The sequence below is a fragment of the Benincasa hispida genome, chromosome 1 (genome assembly GCF_009727055.1).
Source record: "Benincasa hispida cultivar B227 chromosome 1, ASM972705v1, whole genome shotgun sequence".
NCBI lineage: Eukaryota > Viridiplantae > Streptophyta > Magnoliopsida > Cucurbitales > Cucurbitaceae > Benincasa > Benincasa hispida.
Genome location: NC_052349.1, coordinates 55475130 through 55487603, shown reverse-complemented (window position 1 = coordinate 55487603; position 12474 = coordinate 55475130).

Below are 12474 nucleotides of genomic sequence, written 5' to 3'. Positions count from 1 at the left end.
ATAACGAGTTAGCTGAGATTCGACATGCTGATCGACACAAGCTCACTTTCTCGTGAATTCCTATCATGATTGCCGCATATACTGCCTAACAACCTTCATAATTCTAAGAAAAAGGCCTAAGATGACATGCAGACGGGTAAAGAGCAATGTCGTCGTGATGTTGCGGAGTGGAAAAACTGTGGCAGGGGAGAAGAAGAATCCTAGCCGGACTACTCCAATTGCACTGGAACCAGAGATTGTGGTGACTCGAGAAGAAACAGAAGAAAAAGAAGCGATAGAACCTGAGATTACGTCCACCTTGGAGCCAAAAGAGCAGGGGATCGTAAGAATACAACTGCCACCTTTGCCACAGAGACTCAGAAAGAAGAAAAATGATGAGGTACAGTACCAACGCTTCATGAATATGTTAAAATAATTGCTTATTAATATTCCGTTCACCGAAGAAATTAAGGAGATGCACACATATGCGAAGTTTCTAAAGCATATGGTGTCAAAGAAGAGAGGCACTGGTAAGTTTGCCACGGTGTCTTTGATGAAGAGCTCAAAATCTAGAATCCCACCGAAAATGCGTGATGATGGGAAATTAGATGTCAATTTACTCAACAACTAAAATACCTTGGACGCGATATGCGATGCATGTTCTTAAGGTATGCATTGATTGTCATGCGTCGATGGTTATGTATTGGAATGAATATGCGTTAACTAATGTATGCGATAACCATGCGTCCTGTAACAAGTTTTCTTGCGCTCACGCCAAGTATAATGCGAACGCAAGTTTCTCAGATGATTCGAGGTCGAACTCAGGGACTTGTAGCAAAATGAATGCGGTAATGTGCATATGGCAATTTGAATAAAAGAATGAATGTAACCCTACTTCTACTCCTAGCTAACAGACAACATAATGAGAATATGCAAGAGAGGTAGAGACACAACAACTCTTGACATGAAACAAATGAATGGGAAAAAAGATAAAATGCGGTCATTGCAATACTTAAGAGTGACTGCTTGTCCTCAAGCATATCTTCTACTAAGACAATATTGTTCAGTTCTTATCCTAAATTTTTGCGTCGATTGTTTGCTCCGAATGCTCCACCTAGGCAACATTACTTAACAATGCAATTTCTTTCTATCCTTGATAATTCATAAACATGGCCTACTTTATTCTTCTATACACAACTCTCTACTCAAAAATTCCCTTCTAGTTTTAAAAAGAATGTTTACCTCTTCATGCAAAAATAACTTGATGCATCTTGAATGCGGTGGTCGGGTTGCATTATTTTATTAGAGACTGTTGATCATGGTTACACCCTTCGTTTTGGCTTGTTTCCACGGGTGTCATGCAAACATCAAACTACGGTTGTGTGCCAATTTCAACTTCAACTCTTGATTATCAGCTAAGTATAACTTTTGCTTATCAGAGGAGTTATTTCTTCTATTCTTTTATATTTCTCTCATTTTTTTTTCATATATTTTTTTCTTCTTTTCATATTACGTCATTCTTGGAAACCCACCTTCGTTTTGGCTTGCCCCCATGGGTGTCATTCAAACATCCAACTATGAGTAAATTCCTTTCACGACTTAACTCTTATCAGGTTGGGATTGTTTTGATTTTCCCTTGCGCTAACATTGGAGTTTCGTATGATTTTTTTTTTTGACAATAATGAACACATTTTCTAATGACTGCATTCACTTGATTGGATCTTCTCTGACCTTCCCCACCCCCAAATTTAGAGATGGCAAGGTCCTCATTGCGTTGTTTGGACAAAATAGACAAACACTTAGTCAAAATGTTAAAAATAAGATTTGAGCAGAATTTTGAAGGATAAAAGGTAAAGTAGTGCTATTGCCACGAATTAACTAAGTGTTAGTCAGAAAATACAAAGTGTGGGAAATATTACTAAGTGTATGCATATAAATCATCATGGTAGCGCAATAAATAATGAAAATAAAAGATAATGAACATCGCAATAAATGACAAAGGATGATAAAGAAGTAGATAATGCATACGGAAAGAATTGTTACTCAGTTGTATTAAAAATTAACCAAGTATACAAAGAATTACAAATAACGCAATACAAAATTGTAAGCATGTACAAAGAATCAAGGAATTAGCTTCTATACATAGAAACATAATGAATTGAAATAAAAATAAAAGAATGACCGCAATAAAAAAAAATTGTAAAGTTATTGAGGAGGAAGAGGTTCAGGTGGAGGATTTTGATGAGGTACGCGAGGAGCTTTTTGAAAATGCAGATGTTGCTGAAGATGCAGAGGTACCATGGGACCATGAAGATAGGCTGTCAAGAAGTTGAAATATTCATGGTTGCGCTCCGCTACTTGCCTTTTGTTCAGGTGTATCGTATAAATATTGCATTGAATATTGATCAACACCTACCTTGTCATAGCAACACTATGCAGCAATTCTGGTTGTCGCTCGTATACTTTAGTAACGTGTTGGCAGAAGAGCTCATTTTGATGGGAGAGAAGGGAACGCATATCTGCAAGTTTAGCAGCTAAGGTGGTAATGATGGGTTGTGCCTGTGATGTTTCACCATCATCGTTTTGGGGTTGGGCAGAAGTGCCTTCACCCAAATCGCGTGGGTCATCAACATGCAGCGGTTGAGAACCAATGGTCGGAATTGCCAGAAGTTCTAAGCTCATAATGGTCGCATGCGCCCAACAATTGCCGGAAGTTCCAATGGTTAGGGCAACTTGACCCAAGCAGTTGAGAACCATCTCCTGCACGGGGGATTCCTTGCGGTGACAACACTCCTATTTTTCCAAGGACATCTTCCACTCTATCTTTACTTTTCTTCCTTACTATAGGTTATTTCTTTATTTTCATTGTTATTTTAGATATATGGCTGCTTCCTTGTTTTGGTACGTTTGCTCTTGTAGGTGCAACAATAAGTCTCCTCGGGAAAATTGTAGTGATGATGAAGGTAAGGATGGAGTTAGGGGCAAGGAGAAGGTTGGTAAAATGTTCGGGGAGTGAGGAAGAAGGTTCTGTAGGAGGGCTTGGAGGGTGGATGATCAACAGCAAAGGGTCTAAAGGTTCAGGATCTCGCAGTGATGGCTCTTGGACTTTTTCCTTTCCTTTGTCAACCTTGCACTGTTTCTTTGGTTTCAGCTGCTGCGGTGCATTTAAGTCGATCATGGGCCTTTTATGTGGGAGTTCGGGGCAATGTGGGGAATCTTTGAGAAGCATTCTCAAAATCTTGACGTTGATGAGGCCATGTACTTCTGGCATTGGTTCCTTTTCAATACCCACACCTAGTGAGAGGCATAGGCTCAAGATTGTCCAAGGAAAGAAATATTGGCCTCTTACGTGCCCCATAAAACCTCGAATTTGTCTTGCAGTCAACTGGCCCACGTCTATTGGAATGTCGCGTGCAATACAGTAGGCCATGACTCTATCCCTCAAAATTTTGTTGTCATGTGAAGTCGGGATGAGTCATCATTTCACCAAATAAACCCAAAGTCGTGCCTCTGGAAGCAGTGTCTTAGACGCAAGGGTTTTGATGCCTTTTAAGGAGACCGACCACAGAATGCCAGGTTGTGTTAATACCTTCAGTGTATCTTCCATCTACTCTTCTGTGGGATCATCAATGATTTTATTACCCAACGTATCCGAGATGTTCTTCATCAGATATAATTCATTAATGTCCTTTGCGCTGAAAGGCACCACTTTTCCTTTCATGGTCACCGTATCTTTGGTGCCATGAAGCCGTCCATTATAGAAGTTTCGCACTACTGTTGGGATGACGATGGATGGACACTGGAAAAATGTTTCCCATCCATATTCCAATACAACACTTGTGATCAGTTCGGTAGTGGCATTGGCGCAGGGAAGAATCTCATCTCCATTATCATATCATCATTCTCTTTCTTCTTTGATGGTTGTCTTTTAGCCAATGTAGGCTCACTACTTTCCGCTACTGCTTTGCCCTTCTCTTAATCAATGCAAGGCGGGATCTTTGTTTTTGTTTCCTTTCCCTTTCCTTGCATTTTCTTTCTTCTCCCACTCAGTAGCTTCTTTGCCCTTCTTTTCTCGAATGCGCTGAATATTTGCTCTGCGCCTTTTCTCCTTCTCATCCTTCTTCTTCTTTTCTTCCTCATTTTCTTCTCTCATTTCTTTTTCAAATTCTCTTTCAAATTGCTTCGAGGCCAGTAAAATGTGTTGTTCTTCCTCGAGCCTTATCCTTTCCTCTTCTGCCGATATTGCGTTGTTGCTGTGCATCTCCTCATCTTTTAATTTTCTTCTTCGACTACCTTCTACGATGATTTGCTGTGCTCGCAACATCTTCTCTTACTTTTCTTCCCCATCTCTTCTTGTCCTCTTCTTTTCCTCTACTGCACTTTACAAAATTGTTGGGTCAGTTGGTGACCCTTGCGGCGCATTCTCCTTGCGATGCCGCATCAAGGGGGTGATGTTTGAATCTTCTCCATCATCAGTCAGAACCGTTCTTACTTGCGTTATTTCCCCTTTGGGTTGCACTGATTCTCGCAGTTGCGCTGACTCTCCCTTATCCACCCTTGCGGAGGTGGATTGTCCGTCAATTTCTGGGCTCTCAGCCCTCTTTCACCTCTCTTCCTTCTTCTTCAAGCATTTCTCCTCCCCCCTGCGTTCCCTCTTCTCACCCGTCCTCCTTCCTTTCTTCTTGATTGGATGGGCTTCCTCGTCTCCTTCAGCTTTCTTCTCTTTGATCTTCTTTTTCTTCTTCTCCTCAGCCACTTCAGGCTACTTCTCCGCTACCGCTTCCTCTAAAGCGACCCTGATGGGTCCCTCATAGGACTCTGCTTGAACAATTTCTTTAGGATTTGAAACGGCCAGGGCGCTTCTTCTTGAAGCTTCTTCCATCTCCTTCTCCGAAGGTAGTGGCTCATTAACAACCCTCGCTTCTGGCAGCCATCCTTCCTTCTCCATGTTACTCAAAATACTCCCGAACACTTCTCTGTCGTATCTTCTTTTTCTCTCGCTTTCAAAAGACAATGTTGGGAGTGGGGCACTATCCTTGCTCTGCCTCTCTCTAATGCGGAGTGGTCCGGCTGCTACATGTTTTCGTCTCGGCAATTCGAGGGATGGTTTGTGGCTGGGCGGCAAGACGGTGGTTTGCTGCAAGGATTGCCGCCTCTCTTCCAGTGATTTTGGCTTGCAAAGGTGATGAGAGTAAAGAAGATGGATTGGAAGACTGGTCAACCATGGATGAACTGAGTAAGAATGCTGGGAAAACTCTTAGGGTTTTAGGAAGAAAGTAAGTCTGGGTATGTAGAGTTGCTAGTGTTTCTATTTGCAAAAAACTCAAATAGCCTCTCAGACGGAGGAAATGGGAATTTATAGGTTGGGTCTTGATGGGCCCAATGCAAATTTTGCGGTGGCAGGCCTCGTGGTACTCAAAAAACCTGCCACCGCGCTTCTCACATTTATGAATCCACATAGAAGTACGTCCTTTCATCTGCGAAATCATCATTTCATTGGAAGCCTAAACGATTGGACTACTCTATTTTCAAAAAAAATTTATCTTTGGTGTTTTATTCGGATGGATGCAAGGTTAAGAATCAACGCTAGTAACAAGATTTAGGAACATTGCATTTACATTGGAAAATGACTTGCTGTGCATGGTAGTAACATGATCGCATAGTCTGATGCATTCCCAAGTAACGCTAGCTAAAGATCTTCTCAACCTATTCATCGCATACTCATTGCATCTATCAACGCAACTTTGTTTCTCAAATCCGCTGCGTTTATTTTATTTCTTTTTATCAACACAAAAACAAACCAACCACTTCATTTATTTACCCGGTTACTGCAAAGTTTTCATAAGAAAATTATCACCACAAACTATTTTCACAAGTCCCTGTGATTGACCCTGGACTTACCAGGAAACTCAGGGGAATTTACAGTTGAATTCTACTGGGGAAACTTGAGTGCACAACGCAAACCCATCAACACATTTCATCCATATTTCCATTCAATAAAATAACGCATCAATTTTTTTGGCGTCGTTGCCGCGGACTTCGGCAAAATAGTTTATTGACGGTAGTTTTTTTTTTATTTCTTTGTAGGACTCTCAATCTTTGGCGAATTACGACCTGGAGATTGAGAGGACTTTTAGGAGGAGACCGAGGAACCTCCAAAGCAACCACAATCCGATAAAGAAGAGATGGTGGAGCAGCTTAAGTATGAAGCACCAAACAACAACAATATCATTGCAAATCCAATTCTGTTGGCCAATGATTGCAATAGGCCAAGTAGGGACTATGGAAGTAGATTTGAAATGAAACCAGTGATGCTGCAGATGATCTAGGTTGTAGGTCAATTCGAAGGAAGGCGTGGTGAGGATCCGCACGCCCACCTCCGAAGTTTTATTGAAATCTGCAATACTTTTGTGTTCCCCAATATCTCTGCTAAGGTGGTTCTACTAACGTTGTTTCCTTTTTCTCTCCGTGATCAGGCTAGGAAATGGGCTTACTAACTCGAACCAGGAGGGATCACTTCTTGGGAACAGGTGGTGGAGAAGTTTATGAAGAAGTATTTCCCACCTATAGAGAACGCGAGACAAAGAAGGCTTATTACTAATTTTGAACAAGACAAGGATGAATCGCTCAGCGATGGCTGGGCAAGGTTTAAAAGGTTGGTCCGAGATTTTGTCCACATAATGGGCTGCCAAACTGCATTCAGATGAAAATTTTCTACCACGATTTGAATTCTGCTTCGCAGACTGCTGCCAATGCGGCAACAACTGGTAATCTGCTTGACAAGACTTATGATGAGGCGAAGAACATCCTGGATCACATCTCCAAAAATCATGAAGACTGGAGGGAGAGCGACCAAAGATTAAGACTCAAAGATTCTGACTCAAATAACGGTGCTATTGATTCATTGCAAAACCAAATAACCGCAATGATGAATTTCATTCAAGGAATGACGATCAACAGCCCAACACCGCAAGGTGGGCAAATCAACGCAATAAGTCAAAACACCGTAAAGTGTGCGACTTGTGGTGATGGGCATGCAATGGAGGATTGTCCACGAAACCCATAATCTGTATATTTTGTAAAGAACAACCCCTTTTCCACCACCTACAACCCTGGGTGGAAAAACCACCCAACTTTGCTTGGAAGAATCAACAACAAAACTTTAAATCTGTGGCAGAAAAAGAAGGGCCACCAGGGTTCTTTCAACGCATCAACGGTCAACAGAGCAACCATGCAAGTAGCTTACAACAACCACCGCCATCTTCTTCCTTAGAAGGCCTATTGAAGCAATATATAGATAAAAATGAGACGGTGCTTCAAAGTCAAGCTACGTCCATCCGCAACCTTGAAATGCAAATGGGCCTAATTGTAAATGAGCTCAAAAGTAGACCGTAAGGGGCGCTGCCAAGTTCAACCAAGCTTCCATGCAACCCAGGGGGTTTAGGTAAGGAGCAATGTCAGGTTGTGACATTGCGCAGTGGAAAGACTGTGGAGGGAGAAAAGAAGGATCAGAACAGATCAACCTCCATCGCAGCTGAACCTGCGATTGCGGTAACGCAAGAAGAAGAAAAAGAAAATGAAGCAGTAGAACCTGAGGTTGCGTCAACCTCAAAGTCAAATGAAATAGAAACCGTGAGAGTCCAGTTACCACCTTTCCCTTAGAGGCTAAAGAAGAAGAAAAACGAAGAGGTACAGTACCAACCCTTCCTATCTATGTTAAAGCAATTACATGTTAACATTCCTTTCAGTGAAGCGATTGAGGAAATGCCTGCTTATGCCAAGTTTCTGAAGGACCTGGTAACCAAGAAAAGAGGCGCTGGAAAATTTACAACGGTGGCATTAACGTAAAGTTCCAAATCTATTATCCCACCGAAGATAAGCGATCCTGGGAGCTTCACTATTCCTTGCTCCATAGAAGGACTCTACATTGGGAAAACCCTGTGTGACTTAGGGGCCAACATAATTTTGATGTTGCTGTCAATCTTTCGACAACTAAATGTGGGGCAACTTGTGCCCACATCCGTGACTCTCCAAATGGCCAACAGGTCTCTTGTTCATCCAGAGAGTAAGGTGAAGGATGTGCTGATCACGATTGATAAATTTATTTTGCCAGCTGACTTCATCATCCTGGATTATGAGGCCGATAAAGATGTGCCCATCATTTTGAGGCGACCTTTCCTATCAATAGGTCATGCTCAAATTGATGTGCACAAAGGTGAGATCACTTTGAGCATAAACGAACAGAAGCTCAAATTTAATATAATTCGTACCATGAAATTTCCTGATGAGAAAGACCTGCCGGATTCGGAAGATGACGTGAATTTGATTGAAGAAGAAAAATCTAATGAAGATTATGAAGAAGAGGATGCCGACACATTCGTAGCTGCTTGTAATGCGATCGTAGAAAAAACAAACAAAGAAGAAGGATCGATCGCAATGCAAGAAGTAGAGCTGAAGGAAGAAAGAAAAATAAAACAACCTTCTCTCGTAGAGCCACCAACCCTTGAACTAAAAACCCTACCAATACAACTGAAGTATGCATTTTTGGGGCAGAATGAGAAGCTGCCAGTGATAATTTCCTTTGCACTTAACGTAGATCAAGAGAATGCATTGATGAGCATTCTCAAAAAGCATGTGCGAGCAATCGGCTAGATGCTCACTGATATCAGAGGAATTAGCCCCGCGTACTACATGCACCACATTCGTCTTGAGGACGACCACAAAACAGCCACTGAATATCAACACAGATTTAATCCTGCGATGAAAGAGGTCGACAAGAAGAAGATTATCAAATGGCTGGATTCGGGCATTATCTATCCAATTGCAGATAGCACGTGGGTCAGCCTCGTAATGTATGCCGAAGAAGGGAGGAATGACGGTAGTCCCCAATGAGAACAATGAATTAATACTGCAGAGGACCATCACTGGATGGCGCATCTGTATGGACTACCACAAATTGAATGCGGCCACAAAGAAAGATCATTTCCCTTTGCTATTCATTGATCAAATGCTTGATAGATTAGCAGGGAATGATTTTTACTACTTTTTGGATGGATATGCCGGGTATAATCAAATCATGATAGCTTCTGAAGACCAAGACAAGACCACATTTACCTGCCTATATGGGACATTCGCTCTTCGACGTATGCCGTTTGGTCTCTGCAATGCGCCGAGCACGTTCTAGAGGTGCATGATGGCGATCTTTACTGATTTTCTCGAAGACTCAATGGAAATATTTATGGATGACTTCTCCATTTATGGGAACCCTTATGAAGTCTGCCTGGCCAATTTGGAGAAAATTCTGAAAAGATGCAATGAGACAAACCTGGTGCTTAACTGGAAAAAATGTAACTTCATGTTGAGAGAAGGTATAGTGTTGGGACACAAGGTCTCTAGAGAAGGGTTGGAGGTGGACAAAGTAAAGATTGACGCAATCAAAAGCTTCCACCTCCAACCAACATGAAGGAAGTATGAAGCTTCCTGCGGCATGCCGGATTCTATAGACCATTCATTAAAGACTTCTCTAAAATAGCAAGACCATTGAGTGCGTTACTAGAGGCAGATAGAAAGTTTGAATTTGACAACAATTGCCTCAATGCATTTCAAAATTTAAAGGATGCACTGATTACCGCACCTGTCTTAATTGTGCCGGATTGGACAATGCCGTTCGAAATCATATGCAACACAAGCGGGTACCTGTTGGGAGCTGCGTTAGCGCAAAAGAAGAAAACAATTTTGCACCCCATCACATATCTGAGTAAAACCATGAACCCTGCGCAACTTAATTACACCACCACTGAAAAAGAGCTCCTGGCTATGATTTTTTCATTGGAAAAATTTCGGGCATACTTGTTGGGAACCAAGGTACTCATTCATATCGATCACTCGGCAATCAAATATTTGATGACAAAGAAGGACGCAATGCCGAGATTGATCAGATGGGTTCTCCTCCTTCAAGAATTTGATATCGAGATAATTGATCGAAATGGGACAGAGAATCAAGTAGCGGATCACTTGTCCAGACTAGAGAATCCTGAAGTTGACCGCAATGAATTTGAAGTGAGTGTTGTGTTCCCGGACGAGCAGCTGTTTCGCATAGAAGCACTGCCATGGTATGCGAACATCGTTAATTATTTGGTCTCTGAAAAATTTCCTGAAGATTACACCTACCATTAACGGAAGAAGCTCAAGAATAAATGCAAACATTACTATTCAGATGAGCCGAATTTGTTTAAAAGAGGTGCAAACCAAATCATTCAATTATGCGTACCAGATGCTACTCAACAACGTATATTGTCATAGTGCCACGATTCACCTTATGGAGGGCACTTTGGAGGACAACGCACAACAGCCAAAATTTTTCGAAGTGGATTCTTTTGGCCTTCATTATTCAAGGATGTTGCTGACTACGCAATGAAATATGATTGGTGTCAACGCACTGTCAACATTTCATGGAAGAACGCAATGCCGATGAATACTATCTTGGAGCTGGAACTATTCGATGTATGGGGGATTAATTTCATGGGACCATTCCCTCCTTCAAACGGTAAGCATTATATCTTATTGGTAGTTGATTACATTTCCAAGTGGGTAGAGGCAATTGCATGCGCTGCAAGTGATACGGCGGTAGTTTCCCATTTCCTCAAGAATAATATTTTCACTCGTTTTGGCACTCCTCGTGCCATCATCAGTGATCAAGGATCACACTTTGTCAACCACCATATAAGAAGCTGCTACGTAAATATAATATCCTTCACAAAGTGGCAACCGCATAGCATCTACAAACAAATGGCCAGGCTGAAGTGTCCAATCAGGAAATTAAATTGATACTTGAGAAAGTAGTTAAACCTTCGCAGAAAAATTGGGCAATGAAGCTTGATGATGCGTTATGGGCATACCGGACCGCATTTAAAACACCTATAGGCATGTCCCCCTATGCATTGGTATTCGGCAAAGTGTGTCACTTGCCCTTGGAGTTGGAATATAAAGCATTCTGGGCAGTCAAGAAACTAAACTTCAATTTAAAGGAAGTAGGGGAAGCGCGAAAAATGCAATTGGTCGAACTAGAAGAATAGAGGAACAATGCATATGAAAATGCAAAAATATATAAGGAGTGCACCAAGCGTTGACATGATCAATGCATATGCGGAAGGAACCTCCAAGTCGGACAGAAAGTCTTGCTTTTCAATTCACGTCTGCGACTCTTCTCGAGAAAGCTAAAGTCTCTTTGGTCTGGACCGTTCATAATTTGACAAGTACTTCCGCATGGCGTGGTGGAATCATCAAATGACGACGTTACCAACATATTCAAAGTCAATGGGCAGCGAGTAAAGGTATACCATGGAGAAGACTGGCATCACCAAGTCGACTCCATGGAACTAAGAAACTTTGAATAAAGAAGGAAGCAGGTGGTCCCTACGTTGTCACATGATCGCTTCTCAGGGACGCAAGTTTTGGAAAACTTCAAGTCTTCAACTCTTTTCTCCACTACTCAGAATCTTCACTATCTTTCAGCTATCTTTTCATTTTTTAGTTCTATTTCTACAAAAAAAAAAGAGATTTAATTTGCGTTAAAGATTTTTCTTTTGTTTAAAATAATTTGACTCTCTCTTTGTTTTCCTTACAATGATCGAGGCGCTGGATTGTGGCAATGTTACACGAAGAAAGATCGCCACAAGGATGGATGCATCAACACAATGCAGGCGACAACACAAAATTTGGGGGTGTACTCTTCCTTATCTTTATTTAAAATTTTGCGCTATCACATTGCATTTCACTTTTCGAAGTTTTATCACCACATCCTTCTTGATTACCGCAATTATTTAACAAGTAGATCAATTTAGTAGTTTACTGCATTCAATTTCTTTACGAAGTAAGATTTCAATGATGAAAAATATGCTTCTATTTCTTTCGTATATATTAGAGTCAACTTAATCTTAAGATAGTCACCTCATAAAATATTTCTAGAAGTTAGGGGTTTGCTAGCTTTCTTTCAAACTCTATTTACAATAGAACATTGCATAATTTATTTTAATCTTTTGGCAATGAGGACATTGTCGTATTTAAATTTAGGGTGAGGTATTTATTTTTTGACCTTGCTATTTTCAGTTCTACAAATATATATATATATATATTATATATTACGAGAATAACAAATCCACTGTCAACCAAAAGGGAAACCCATGTTGATAAGAGTTATATTGTGAAAGGCACTTACCCGTATTGGATGTCTGCATGACACACGTGGGGGCAAGCCAAAACAAAAGTAAGTTACCAGGATCAACGCATAAATCAATGATCGCAACTCCAATGCAATCGGTATGAGTTTATATGAAAAGAGTGCATTGCTCGTAGTTGGATGTCCGCATTACACTCGTGAGGGCAAGTCAAAACGAAGGCAAGGCACTCGGATCAGCGCAAGGTCAGAAAAAAATAGCAATAAAGAAAATTTTTGTGCAAGGATAAATCTTTTGTCACCCTGGTAGAAAATTTTCT